General features: G+C 34.9%; 1 long non-coding RNA gene across 1 annotated transcript; it reads right to left on the minus strand.

Annotated features, from left to right (window-relative positions):
• Window positions 1-6,070: 6,070 nt before the first annotated feature.
• On the minus strand, window positions 6,071-9,978 carry LOC132758232 (uncharacterized). The gene is made up of 2 exons (XR_009629552.1): window positions 8,691-9,978; window positions 6,071-6,320 (listed from the first exon to the last, which is right to left on the minus strand). It is a non-coding gene; the product is annotated as an uncharacterized LOC132758232 (long non-coding RNA).
• Window positions 9,979-13,668: the final 3,690 nt, after the last annotated feature.

The following is a 13,668-nucleotide window of genomic DNA, read 5'->3' on the forward strand; positions in this document are numbered from 1 at the left end:
AGTGAGTGTCTATCAAGTTTGTTCAAATAAAAGCCCTGGGGTCAAAATTGGCCCCACCCCAGGGGGTCATTGATTTTCCATATATGCATATAGTAAAAACAAAATCTTCTTTTAAAGAACCCAAAGAAATAGAGCTAAGATATTTCGCATGAAACATCTTTTAATGGGTGTCTACCAAGTTTGTTCAAATAAAAGCCTTGGGGTCAAAATTTGCCCCGTCCCAGGGGATCATTGATTTTCCCTTTATGCATACAGTAAAAACTTAAAATTTCTTCTTTTAACCTTTTCCCTTATATAAGCGTGTTTCGACGGCTTTTCGACCCCCCCCCATTTTTGAGGCCTCAAACAGTGAAAAAATGCCCTATTTAGGCCCCAAACACTGATTTTCGTTTGAGAAATGTTGTTAAAAAAATTGACCATTTTTTCGGCGCCGTCCCCCATCCAAATATTACATCAGGGGGTTGCCAGAAGGGGGATGTGCCCCCTTCTGTTTTGGGGGTTTGAAGGGGGGCGGAGTCCCCCTCATCGCCAAGAAAATTTTGGACTTGTGAGAGGCTTTAAATGACCCCAGGTCGATCATAAGATAACGTGTAACAACGCTGAAAAGCCTTTGACTCTATCTCAATCCCTTGAGAAGTTGCAGCACTTTGAAATAAATTTTGATGAAAAAAATCGAGGCAAAAAAGTGATTTTTGGCAATTTTGAGATGTCCCCTCGTTGCCATGGTAACAGGAAATTTAAGACTGAGCATGTTGTTACAAAGGCAATGGTCCAGTCAACATTTGTGCCAAGTTTGATTAGTATTGAAGCATTTTCCATAGTTTCATAGCAGTTTGAACTTGTGAGAGGAGGCTTTTCAGTGAAAATGGCCATTTTTCACAATATGCTCATGGGGGAAAGGGTTAACTTAAAAAATTATAAATGTTACAAAACAATGATTTTTTCACCAAAATTAGGTAAAAGACCAAATGTTAACATGGAAAAAAACTAGATTTTGGGTGGTTCCAAGGTTTTTCATCATTTTTTGTTAACCTTTCCCACATATAAGCGTGTCTTGACGGCTTTTTGTCCCCTCCACCCTTTTTTGAGGCCTGAAACAGTGAAAAAATATTCTTTTTAGGCACCAAACACTGTTTTTCGTTTAAAAATGTTGTTCAAAAATTTTTTCGGCGCCGTCCCCCATCCAAATATTACATCAGGGGGTTGCCAGAAGGGGGATGTGCCCCCTTCTGTTTTTGGGGTTTGAAGGGGGGCGGAGTCCCCCTCATCGCCAAGAAAATTTTGGACTTGTGAGAGGCTTTGAATGACCCCAGGTCGATCATAAGATAACGTGTAACCAACGCTGAAAAGCCTTTGACTCTATCTCAATCCCTTGAGAAGTTGCAGCACTTTGAAATAAATTTTGATGAAAAAAATCGAGGCAAAAAAGTGATTTTTGGCAATTTTGAGATGTCCCCTCGTTGCCATGGTAACAGGAAATTTAAGACTGAGCATGTCGTTACAAAGGCAATGGTCCAGTCAACATTTGTGCCAAGTTTGAGTAGTATTGAAGCATTTTTCATAGTTTCATAGCAGTTTGAACTTGTGAGAGAAGGCTTTTCAGTGAAAATGGCCATTTTTCACAATATGCTCATGGGGGAAAGGGTTAAAGAACCCAAAGAGCTGGAGCTAAGATATTTAGCATGAAACATGTTCTAATGGGTGTTTACCAAATTTGTTCAAATAAGAGCCCTGGGGTCAAAATTGGTCCAGCCCCGGGGTCATTGATTTTCCTTATATGTGTATAGCAAAAACTAAAAAAAATCTTCTTTGAAAAAACCCCAAATAGCTAGAGTTAGATACTGAGCATGAAACATCTTCTAGTTAGTGTCTACAAACTTGTTCAAATAAAAGCCCTGGGGTCAAAATTGGCCCCGCCCCGGGGGTCATTGATTTTATTTATGTGTATAGCAAAAACTTAAAAATTCTTCTTTAAAAATACCCAAATAGCTAGAGTTTAGATATTAAGCATGAAACATTTTCTAGTGAGTGTCCACAAAGTATGTTCAAATAAAAGCCTTGGGGTCAAATTGGCCCTTGCCCGGGGGACATTGATTTTCCTTGTATGTGTATAGTAAAAACTTAAAATTCATCTTTGAAAAAACCCAAATAGCTAGAGTTTAAATATTAAGCATGAAACATCTTCTAGTGAGTGTCTACAAAGTTTGTTCAAATAAAAGCCCTGGGGTCAAAACTGGCCCCGCCCCAGGGGTGTCATTGCTTTTAACTATTTGTGTAAAGTAAAAAATTAAAAAATCATCTTTAAAAAACTCAAAGAGCTAGACTTTAGATGATTAGCATGAAACATCTTCTAATGGGTGTCTACAAAGTTTGTTCAAATAAAAGCCCTGGGGTCAGAATTGGCCCCGCCCCAGGGGTGTCATTGCTTTTAATTATATGTGTATATTAAAAACTTAAAAAATCTTCTTTTAAAAAACTCAACGAACTAGACCTTAGATGTTTAGCATGAAACATTTTCAAATGGGTGTCTACCAAGTTTTTGTGTCGCCTTGAAAAGGTGACATATAGGGGTTACTTTTGTCGCCAGCGTTGGCGGCTGCGTCTATGTCGGCGTCATTGTCGGTGTCGGCGTCACCTAAAGCTTGTCTGGAGCATAACTCAGTCACTATAAGTCTGATTGACTTCAAACTTGGTATGCATGCTTCTTTCAATAACCCAAAGTGCAGTGCACAAGGACCGGTACTCTGCAGTTCTTATTTTTTGAGTTATTGCCCTTTGTTAATTTTCATACTTTAATTTTGTCCGGGCCATTTCTCTTCAACTAAAAACGCTATGGACTTGAAACTTCATAGGATGATAGACCTCATTAAGAAGAAGTGCAGTGCACAAGAACCAGTTCTCTGCACTTCCTACTTTTTGAGTTATTGCCCTTTGTTAATTTTCATACTTTATTTTTGTCCGGGCCATTTCTCCTAATGTATAAAAGCCATGGACTTGAAACTTCATAGGATGATAGGTCTCATTAAGAAGAAGTGCAGTGCACAAGAACTGGTACACTGCATTTCTTATTTTTTGAGTTATTGCCCTTTGTTTATTTTCATACTTTAATTTTGTCCGGGCCATTTCTCCTTAAGTATAAAAGCTATGGCCTTGAAACTTCATGGGATGATAGATCTCATTAAGAAGAAGTGCAGTGCACATTAGAATCGGTACTCTGCATTTCTTAATTTTGAGTTATGGCCCTTTGTTAATTTTCATACTTAATTTTTGTCCAGGCCATTTCTCCGAAAGTATAAAAGTTATGGACTTGAAACTTCATAGGATGATAGATCTCATTAAGAAAAAGTGCAGTGCATAAGAACTGATATTCTGCATTTCTTATTTTTGAGTTATTGCCCTTTGTTGATTTTCTTACTTTATTTTTGTCCTGGTCATTTCTCCTCAAGTATGAAAGCTATGGACTTGAAACATCATAGAATGATAGATCTTATTGATAAGAAGTGCAGTGCACAGAAACTGCTGCTCTGCACTTATTATTTTTTTAGTTATTGCCCTTTGTTATTTTTCATATTTCATTTTTGTCCATGCCATTTCTCCTAAACTACACAAGGTGACACATCCGACTCCCGGAGTTCTAGTTTCAAATAAAAGCCCTGGTCCCGTGTTCACAAAGATTTAAGGATCAGGATCAAGATCTGGATCAAATTGAAAAACTCTAATATTTTTCTTTTTTTATCCTCATAGATTAAATATCTAATGATAATTTGATAAAATTGGACTTGAAATAGCAAATCAATGAAATTTTAGAATAAATTTATTGTAATTTTTACAAGATAGAGGAATTTTATAGTTGATCCAAATATTGATCCTGATCCTAAAACTGATCCTTATTTTGATCCGAGTATTTTTGTATTTGTTTTGTTATTTGTTAATTTTATCCCAAAATAGTTTGATTTCTTTTCAAATTAGCAAAGTTTTACATTTTGAATATCTACTTTTTAATTCTAGCAAAACACAATAAATTTTAGTAACATAATAAAACAATGAAAATAGAATCAGGATTACTTGATCCTGATCCTGATCTTTTCTTTGTGAACACGGTGCCAGGCTGGGGTTCAAACTGGCCCTATATACAGGTGAGCGACTTCAGGGCCATCATGTCTCTCTTGTTTCATTGTTAATGTAAATATCACATGTATCAGTGGTCAGCTTTTATGCAAGAATTTTATACTGTTTATACTTAAATACTTATTTTTATTGTAAATTCTATATTGTTATTCTTTTATGACAGGAATGTGTTTTGTTTTGTAAGCTCAACAGGGATTTTTAGGTTAAGGGTTTGGGTTTGGGTGGTTATGGATTTTGGGCTGCAGGTTCTTTATGACATGTTTATGATTAAAGACGATATGCCAATGGTCATTTCTTCTCCACCAGTGGTTGGAGTGGTTCATGCATTGACAGTTCCTTATGGAGAACAGGTATGTACATTGTCAGATACCCACAGCCAAACAATTAACATTTATCAGCTTTGGGATTTTTTGCCGATTATTAAGTGGAATAGAGTGTGTGAGGACAGCTCATGATTTCATTAGGTGATTAAAACCAAGGCTATCCTTAAAAAAGTGTTTGTTTGCAGTAACCTATGGAGCAGAATTTGGGAATTTAATCCCTGTTTTTCTTTCAATTTCTATTTATCTACTTCATATTCATATTCATTAAATTCTTATCTTCCTTTTCAATTTGAATAATTTAGTTTTAAATTATGATCTTGTAAAAAACTATGTCCTTTCTTTTAAGAATACAAAGTTGATTACATAACACTGAAATAAAATCCATATGAATGCACGTAGACGCATACGAACTGCAAGAACACGAATACGAAATTACTTTTGAAATTTGAATTTATACATCTGGCTGGGAACCAATATTTGCGTACAAGTTCGTAATTTCTAATGGTGTAACCGTTGAAATATTCTCTGAAAATGCACTTTAAAGATAACCAGTCATTTAACCTTTTCCCTTATGTAGAGGTGTATTGATGGCTTCTTGCCTCCCCCCCCCCCCTTTTTGAGGCCTCAAACAGTGAAAAAAATGCCCTATTTAGACCCCAACACTGTTTTCATTTGAGAAATGTTGATAAAAAAAGTGACCACTTTTCGGTGCGCCCACAACCCCCTGCCCCGCATGAGTTATCTCCCTTCACTAAGATTTTGCGCTAGAATTTTATGTCTCAGGTACCCAGCTAGGACACAAAAAGCAAATATTTATCACATGGTTTCTAGTTTTTATTTGTTCTGCTGTTTTTCTAATTGAAATGAGTCAGTTTTATTTAGCTTAAGGTTATTTAATGTTAATAATTTCATAAAGTTAGAATATGGATAAATCTCTATAACAACAATTCTTATAGCCTCTACATACAAATTTATTTTCAGTGTGAATCGAATGAGAATAAGAGTTGCACAAATATATTTGTAAGAAACAAGTTCGAGAAAACACTCTTTCTTTTAACTAAGTAGAGATAGCACAATTGTTTGAAACAAAAAGTAATTTGTTGGTATCTAATATTAAATTAAAGGAATTAAGATGAACTGTACTGGCATTGGCTTTAGAATATTACAACTTACTATAAACATAGTAAGAATGAATAAATAAATATTTAAGTAAAGAACTTTGATTTCACTCACAGATGAATCAAATTTGTAGGAATATGATTTGAACTTAAGCAAATGAAAACAACAAGTAGTCAAATGAATAAATACCCAAATTCTGCTCCATAGTAACCCAACCCAGAATTTTCAAGGTGGGGTAGGTAGGTCGATTTTTAAAAAAAAATTTATTGAACTGTACTCGCAACTAGACATGGAATTTCAAAATACTTGACAATATTATATGCCTTGATAATCGGGTAACTATTTATAAATTGATAACTGAATGCTAATTTAATAAGAACTACATTTAATTTTTTCTACATGAACCTTTCCTTTAGATGGGTGACGCCATCTCGGATTTAAAAGCAAAAAGGACTTTCAAATAAGACTTTGGTATGGCATAAGATATTTAGTAAAACAAACTACATCCAACTTTATTTTGGTAGTTACATTTCTATAACATTCACACATTTAACTCATATAATTAACAGTCAGTAATTATAAAAAAAGCTTTCAGCTCAGTAACTATAACATTTGCCAGGTAAAGTTGGACAGCAAGGTTCCCACAAAATCTAAGTCAGTGGCATGACAGGTACAGCAGAAACACACTCCATGGTGTTGCTTCAGCTTGCTTTGTTAATGCCAAAGATTTTGCTTGAAGACTATCTGCATCTGAAATTATAAAACACAAACATGTTTGAAAGTAAGAAGAATGAAGAAGAATATTGAAGAATTCTAAACTAAGATAATTCAGGAAAAAATCACATACAATTCATTTCACTGTACAGTAATCGGTATAAGTTACCTAAAGGCATTTTTTTAATTGCTCTTGGATAAATTGTTCTTTAATATTTTCACAGTCATATGACATTTGCTTCTGTGAGAGCTTTAAACAAAACTAAAATTTGGTTATTAACCCATTACTTCATATACACGCCTTTTAACGCCTTTTTCACCCCCCCCCCTTTTTGTTGTCTCAAATGGTGAAAAAATGCATTATTTAGGCCCTTAACACTTGTTTTTGTTTGAGAAATGTTGTTAAAAAAAGTGACCACTTTTTCGGCGCGGCCCCCCAACCAAAAGATACACCAGGGGGTTGCCAGAAGGGGGATTGAAGGGGGGCAGAGTCCCCCTCATTGCCAAGAAAATTTTGGACTTGTGAGAGGCTATAAATGACCCCAGATTGATCATAAGGTAACGTGTAACCAACGCTGAAAAGCATTTGACTCTATCTCAATCCATTGAGAAGTTGCATCACTTTGAAATCAATTATAATGGAAAAAATCAACGCAAAATAGTGATTTTTGGCAATTTTGAGATGTCCCCTCGTTGCCATGGTAACAGAAAATTTAAGCCTGAGCATGTTGTTGCAAGGGCAATGGTCCAGTCAACATTTGTGCCAAGTTTGATTAGTGTTGAAGCAGTTTTTATAGTATTATAGCAATTTGAACTTGTAACGGGAGACTTTTCAATGAAAACAGCCATTTTTCACAAAATGCTCATGAAGTAATGGGTTAAGGTCAATTTTATTTCTTGCACACACACACACACACACACACACACTTCACCACTACAATAATAATGAGGAATAAAATAGAAAAATATAAAAAAATAATAAAACATAAAATAAATACCAACTTTCTCTTTAATAAGATGATAAAAAATAAAAAATAAATAAATAATGAAAAAAAGAGTTAAAAATGAAATAGAAAATTAATGAACTCTAAGCTTGCTTCCAACTTTCTCTTTCATTAGATGATTAAAAAAGAAAAATATATAAAAAAAATCATAAAAAAGAAAAATAACAAAAGAATAGGGGTGGTGGCTTGTAATGAAAGGAAACTTAGAAGTCAAGCAGATGTTTAGGAATGTGTTTAAAGCACAAACTTTATAGACAAATTGAATGTGTCTATCAGGCCTGAACTCTAGCTTGCTTCCAACTTTCTCTTTCATTAGATGATTAAAAAAGAAAAATATATAAAAAAAAATCATAAAAAATAAAAATAACAAAAGAATGGGGGGGGGGGGTGGCATGTAATGAAAGGAAACTTAGAACTTAGAAGTCAAGCAGATGTTTAGGAATGTGTTTAAAACACAAACTTTATAGACAAATTGAATGTGTCTATCAGGCCTGAACTCTAGCTTGCTTCCAACTTTCTCTTTCATTAGATGATTAAAAAAGAAAAATATATAAAAAAAAATCATAAAAAATAAAAATAACAAAAGAATGGGGGGTGTAGGCATGTAATGAAAGGAAACTTAGAAGTCAAGCAGATGTTTAGGAATGTGTTTAAAACACAAACTTTATAGACAAATTGAATGTGTCTATCAGACCTGAACTCTAGCTTGCTTCCAACTTTCTCTTTCATTAGATGATTAAAAAAGAACAATATTTTAAAAAAATCATCAAAAAATAAAAATAACAAAAGAATGGGGGGTGGTGGCATGTAATGAAAGGAAACTTAGAAGTCAAGCAGATGTTTAGGAATGTGTTTAAAACACAATCTTTATAGACAAATTGAATGTGTCTATCAGACCTGAACTCTAGCTTGCTTCCAACTTTCTCTTTCATTAGATGATTAAAAAAGAAAAATATTTTTTAAAAAATCATCAAAAAATAAAAATAACAAAAGAATGGGGGGTGGTGGCATGTAATGAAAGGAAACTTAGAAGTCAAGCAGATGTTTAGGAATGTGTTTAAAACACAATCTTTATAGACAAATTGAATGTGTCTATCAGACCTGAACTCTAGCTTGCTTCCAACTTTCTCTTTCATTAGATGATTAAAAAAGAAAAATATTTTAAAAAAATCATAAAAAAATAAAAATAACAAAAGAATGGGGGGTGGTGGCATGTAATGAAAGGAAACTTAGAAGTCAAGCAGATGTTTAGGAATGTGTTTAAAACTGATATGATTAGCGATAAACTTGAGATACTGCTAGTTATTGTTTCATATTGAATATTAAGACCAGTTATCAAGTGCATGCAGGTATTTTCACGCCAATAAGTGTCATTTATCAGCTGATAAAAATGTAAACATACAGCGAGGTCAGTGTATTATAGACTGTGTTACTGTTCATATCCATATTTCATTCGGATGGGAAGTAATAAATATAAACCAGTCAATGGCCCACAAAAAGTAGTCTGTGTCGCTGTGTTTTGAGATAAGAAGCGGTAAAACTTAAAACGGAAGTTAAAGATGGAAAACCACATGTGTACTTTTCCATTCTTAAAGTAGCAAATGCTAAATTTAGACTTGAGATTCCAAAAGTCATACTTTTCGTAAGTTTGAGCTAAATTGTGATTTTCCTGAGCCAATTTAATAATTTTGCAGCCAATGTCCTCATTGGCTCCTGCCAGCGTGAGCCCTGTCTTTAAAAGAACGAAAAGAAAGCACAAGGCTTAATTTTGGCGACAAAAAAAAATTCTCCAGACAATAAAAAAAGTTTTGATTCGGGGCAAATTTTGTTAGTTGGTAGTGTTACTGCAAATAAACAATTTTTTAAGGATGGCCCAATCAAAATGCTTATTCTATTATTATGATGTTTGGTGAAATGTTAATACTAGAAAAAATATAACTGTAATGGTTTTTGCTTGTGGAATAATTGAGTTGGTGTTTATATTGGCATGATTATATGAAACAGGTTTTCTCTGTGGACACTGTCAAAACTCTGGCATCAATATTTTGAATGATCTTACTTTAATTAAATTCAGACTTCAAAATATGTTTGTTATCAACAACTATGTCACAATTGTGAAAAGATTTATAACACTAGCTCCAGTATTTCCAGAATTCTCTCCATTAATTTTTCTAACTTGTTCATTTTCTGCACCTGTTGCTGTATATATAGAGGATATTGAATGAGTGTAGGTTTAATACTAAATTTATTGAACGAGTTGAACAAAATCATATTATGCGAGCCTCTGGCGAGCATAATATTGTTTTATTCAACGAGTTCAATAAATTTAGTATTGAATCTACATGATCTACACGAATGAAATATTCTATTTATCACATATATAAAATAAGAACGGTAAATTGTTAAAAAGAGTCATTTTTCCTTGACGCGCCTATAGTGTAACGCTGACATTAGCGCGCTTTTAACGCTATGTTTATAGCGCAAATGACGTGACGTCAAAGTGTTATTACACTAGTGTAATATTGTCTAGTGTAATATCGTTTTTAGCTCGACTTTTCTATGAAAAGGGGAGCTATCCTACTCGCCCCGGCGTCGGCGTCGGCGTCGGCGTTAGCGTTGGCGTCACACCTTGGTTAAGTTTTTCGTACCACCCCACTTTATTTCAGAAGTATTACAAGTATGGCTTTGAAACTTACCATACTTGTTCACCATCATAACCTCCATCTACAGACAAGAGTACATAACTCTGTCAAGGTTTTTGACAGAATTATGGCCCTTTTTTGACTTAGAAAGTGTATTGAGCTTGGTTAAGTTTTTTGTACCACCTCACTTTATTTCAAAACCATTGGAGGTATTGCTTTGAAACTGACCATACTTGTTTTACCATCACGACCTTCATCAACAGACAAGAGGACATAACTCTGTCAAGGTTTTTGACAGAATTATGCCCCTTTTTGACTTAGAAAATACATTGAATATGGGTAAAATCCACTTATTGCCTTAACCCTTTGAGATATTGCTTTGAAACTTTTAATGCTATTTCACATCATTACCCCCATCTGTACGCAAGAGAAGGTAACTCTGTCAAGGATTTGTTTTAAAAATTAAGGCCTTTTATCGACTTAGAATCTTGGTTAAGTTTTTAGTACCAGTCCACTTTTTGACTGAACTGTTTGAGATATTAATTTGAAAGTTGGAATACTTGTTTACCATCATGGTCCCAAAACGTGGGCAGGAGAAGGTAATTCTGTTAAGGATTTAATTATGGCCCTTTTTGACTTAGAAACTCAGTTAAGATTTTCATTCTTGTCCACTTGTTGACTTAACCATTTGAGATATTACTTTGGAAGTTGGAGTTCTTATGTGCCATCATGAGACCTATCTGTAAGCAAGAGAAGATAACTCTGTGAAAATGTTTCTTGATTTGTACTTAGAAATTCCTAGTTAAAGTCTTGTGTGCCCTTAACTGTCAAAGTTTTGTTTTATAGGCAAGCACTAAAAAAGTCGAGCGCGCTGTCCTTCTGACAGCTCTTGTTATTAAATGGCTTTATTACCCTCCCGTGCCGCGGTTTATGTGATAACAACACAAATTGATTTATTTTTCCCACAGTTGATTACATGTTATGTTACATATTTATCATTGTGGCTATCCAAATGATGAGACAAGCACAAGTTTAGGTATCCTGTTTCTTAACTGTCTGCTAGTATATGACTGGAATACCAACTACCACAGCATTTTAACTTTATATGTACTAAACAGTTATGAAACTGACAATAACAGGAATGTTCAGTACAATTTCTAGTTTTGAATATAATCAGCTTTTTCAGGTTCAATGATTCTTGTAAGAATTATGGCCATTATATTATTTTAATTTTTAAAGTTTGTCCTGACTACTCCTCTTATACCACTGATGCAATTTCAATGAAAGTTTACAGGACTGATTGATAGCTCAAGTTCTTGCGCATATTACACAGGTTTTTCTGTGGAAGGATTTTTATGCTCCCCGAAAAATTTCGGGGGAGCATATAGTCGGCGCCTTGTCCGTCTGTCCGTCCGTCTGTCCGTCCGTTGTGTTGTCCGGAGCATAACTTGAAAACCCTTGGAGATAATTTGTTGAAACTTCATACAGTGGTAGAGGGCATTGAGGGGGAGTGCAGTGTCAAAGAACCATAACTCTATTTTGCCCGGTTTTTTTAATTATCTCCCCTTATAGAAAAATCTTGTCCGGGGCATAACTCTTAAACTATAAGAGATATCAACATGAAACTTTGTAGGTGAATAGATCTAAATGGGTAGATGTGCAGTGCATAAGAACAATAACTCTTTTTGTCCTAATTTTGGAGTTATTGCCATTTGTTAATTTTAACACTTAGAACTTTGTCCGGAACATATCTCTAAAACTATAAGAGATGTCAAGATGAAACATTGTAGGTAGATAGATCTCATTGAGTAGAGGTGCAGTGCAAAAGAACCATAACTCTGTTAAGCCTCATTTTTAGCTCGACTATTCGTAGAATAATCGAGCTAATGCAGTCACCCATTTGTCGGCGTCGGCGTCCCTGTGGTTAAGTTTTTGTATGTAAGCTGGTATCTCCATAACTACTGAAGGGAATGGATTGAAACTTCACACACTTGTTCTCTGTGATTATCTAAGATGATTGGCACAAGTCCCATAACTCTGATTTGATTTTTTACATAATTATGCCCCTTTTTCGACTTAGAAATTCTTGGTTAAGTTTTTGTATGTAAGCTGGTATCTCCATAACTACTGAAGGGAATGGATTGAAACTTCAAACACTTGTTCTCTGTGATTATCTAAGATGATTGGCACAAGTCCCATAACTCTGATTTGCTTTTTTACATAATTATGCCCCTTTTTTGACTTAGAAATTCTTGGTTAAGTTTTGTATGTAAGCTGGTATCTCCATAACTACTGAAGGGAATGGATTGAAACTTCACACACTTGTTCTCTGTGATTATCTTAGATGATTGGCACAAGTCCCATAACTCTGATTTGCTTTGTTACATAATTATGCCCCTTTTTTGACTTAGAAATTCTTGGTTAAGTTTTTGTATGTTAGCTGGTATCTCCATAACTACTGAAAGGAATGGATTGAACTTCAAACACTTGTTCTCTGTGATTATCTAAGATGATTGGCACAAGTCCCATAACTCTTATTTGCTTTTTTTACATAATTATGCCCCTTGACTTAGAAATTTCTTGGTTAAGTTTTTGCGTGTAAGCTGGTATCTCCATAACTACTGAAGGGAATGGATTGAAACTTCACACACTTGGTCTCTGTGATTATCTAAGATGATTGGCACAAGTCCCATAACTCTGATTTGCTTTTTTGCATAATTATGCCCCTTTTTTATCTTAGAAATTCTTTGTTAAGTTTTTGTGTGTAAGCTGGTATCTCCATAACTACTGAAGGGAATGGATTGAAACTTCACACACTTGATCTCTGTGATTATCTAAGATGATTGGCACAAGTCCCATATTTCTGATTTACTTTTTCGCATAATTATTCCCCTTTTTTATATGCCCGAAAGGGCATATTATGTTATACCCCCTGGCGTCCGTCCGTCCGTCCGTTAGCAATTTGTCCGTTAGCAATTTGGTTTCCGGAGCATAACTTAAGTTCCATTTGGCCCCCAATGTTCAAACTTCATAGGATGATTGTCCATATTAGGTAGATGACCCCTATTGATTTTGGGGTCAAAAGGTCAAAGGTCAAGGTCACTATTACCTTGATACTGAAAACAGTTTCCGTCCGTTAGCAATTTGGTTTCCGGAGCATAACTTAAGTTCCATCTGGCCCACAATATTCAAACTTCATAGGATGATTGTCCATATTGGGTAGAAGACCCCTATTGATTTTGGGGTTAAAAAAGGTCAAAGGTCAAGGTCACTATTACCTTAAAACTGAAAAACAATTTCCGGAGCATAACTTAAGTTCCATTTGACCCACAATTATCAAACTTCATAGGATGATTGTCCATATTGGGTAGAAGACCCCTATTGAATTTGGGGTCACAAGGTCAAAGGTCAAGGTCACTATTACCTTGATACTGAAAACAGTTTCCGTCCGTTTGCAATTTGGTTTCCGGAGCATAAACTTAAGTTCCATTTGGCCCACAATGTTCAAACTTCATAGGATGATTGTCCATATTGGGTAGAAGACCCCTATTGATTTTGGGGTCACAAGGTCAAAGGTCAAGGTCACTATTACCTTAAAACTAAAACAGTTTCCGTCCGTTAGCAATTTGGTTTCCGGAGCATAAACTTAAGTTCCATCTGGCCCACAATGTTCAAACTTCATAGGATGATTGTCCATATTGGGTAGAAGACCCCTATTGATTTTGGGGTCAAAAGGTC

This window comes from Ruditapes philippinarum, unplaced genomic scaffold (assembly GCF_026571515.1).
Source record: "Ruditapes philippinarum isolate M1 unplaced genomic scaffold, ASM2657151v2 ctg4523_1_1_1_1, whole genome shotgun sequence".
NCBI lineage: Eukaryota > Metazoa > Mollusca > Bivalvia > Venerida > Veneridae > Ruditapes > Ruditapes philippinarum.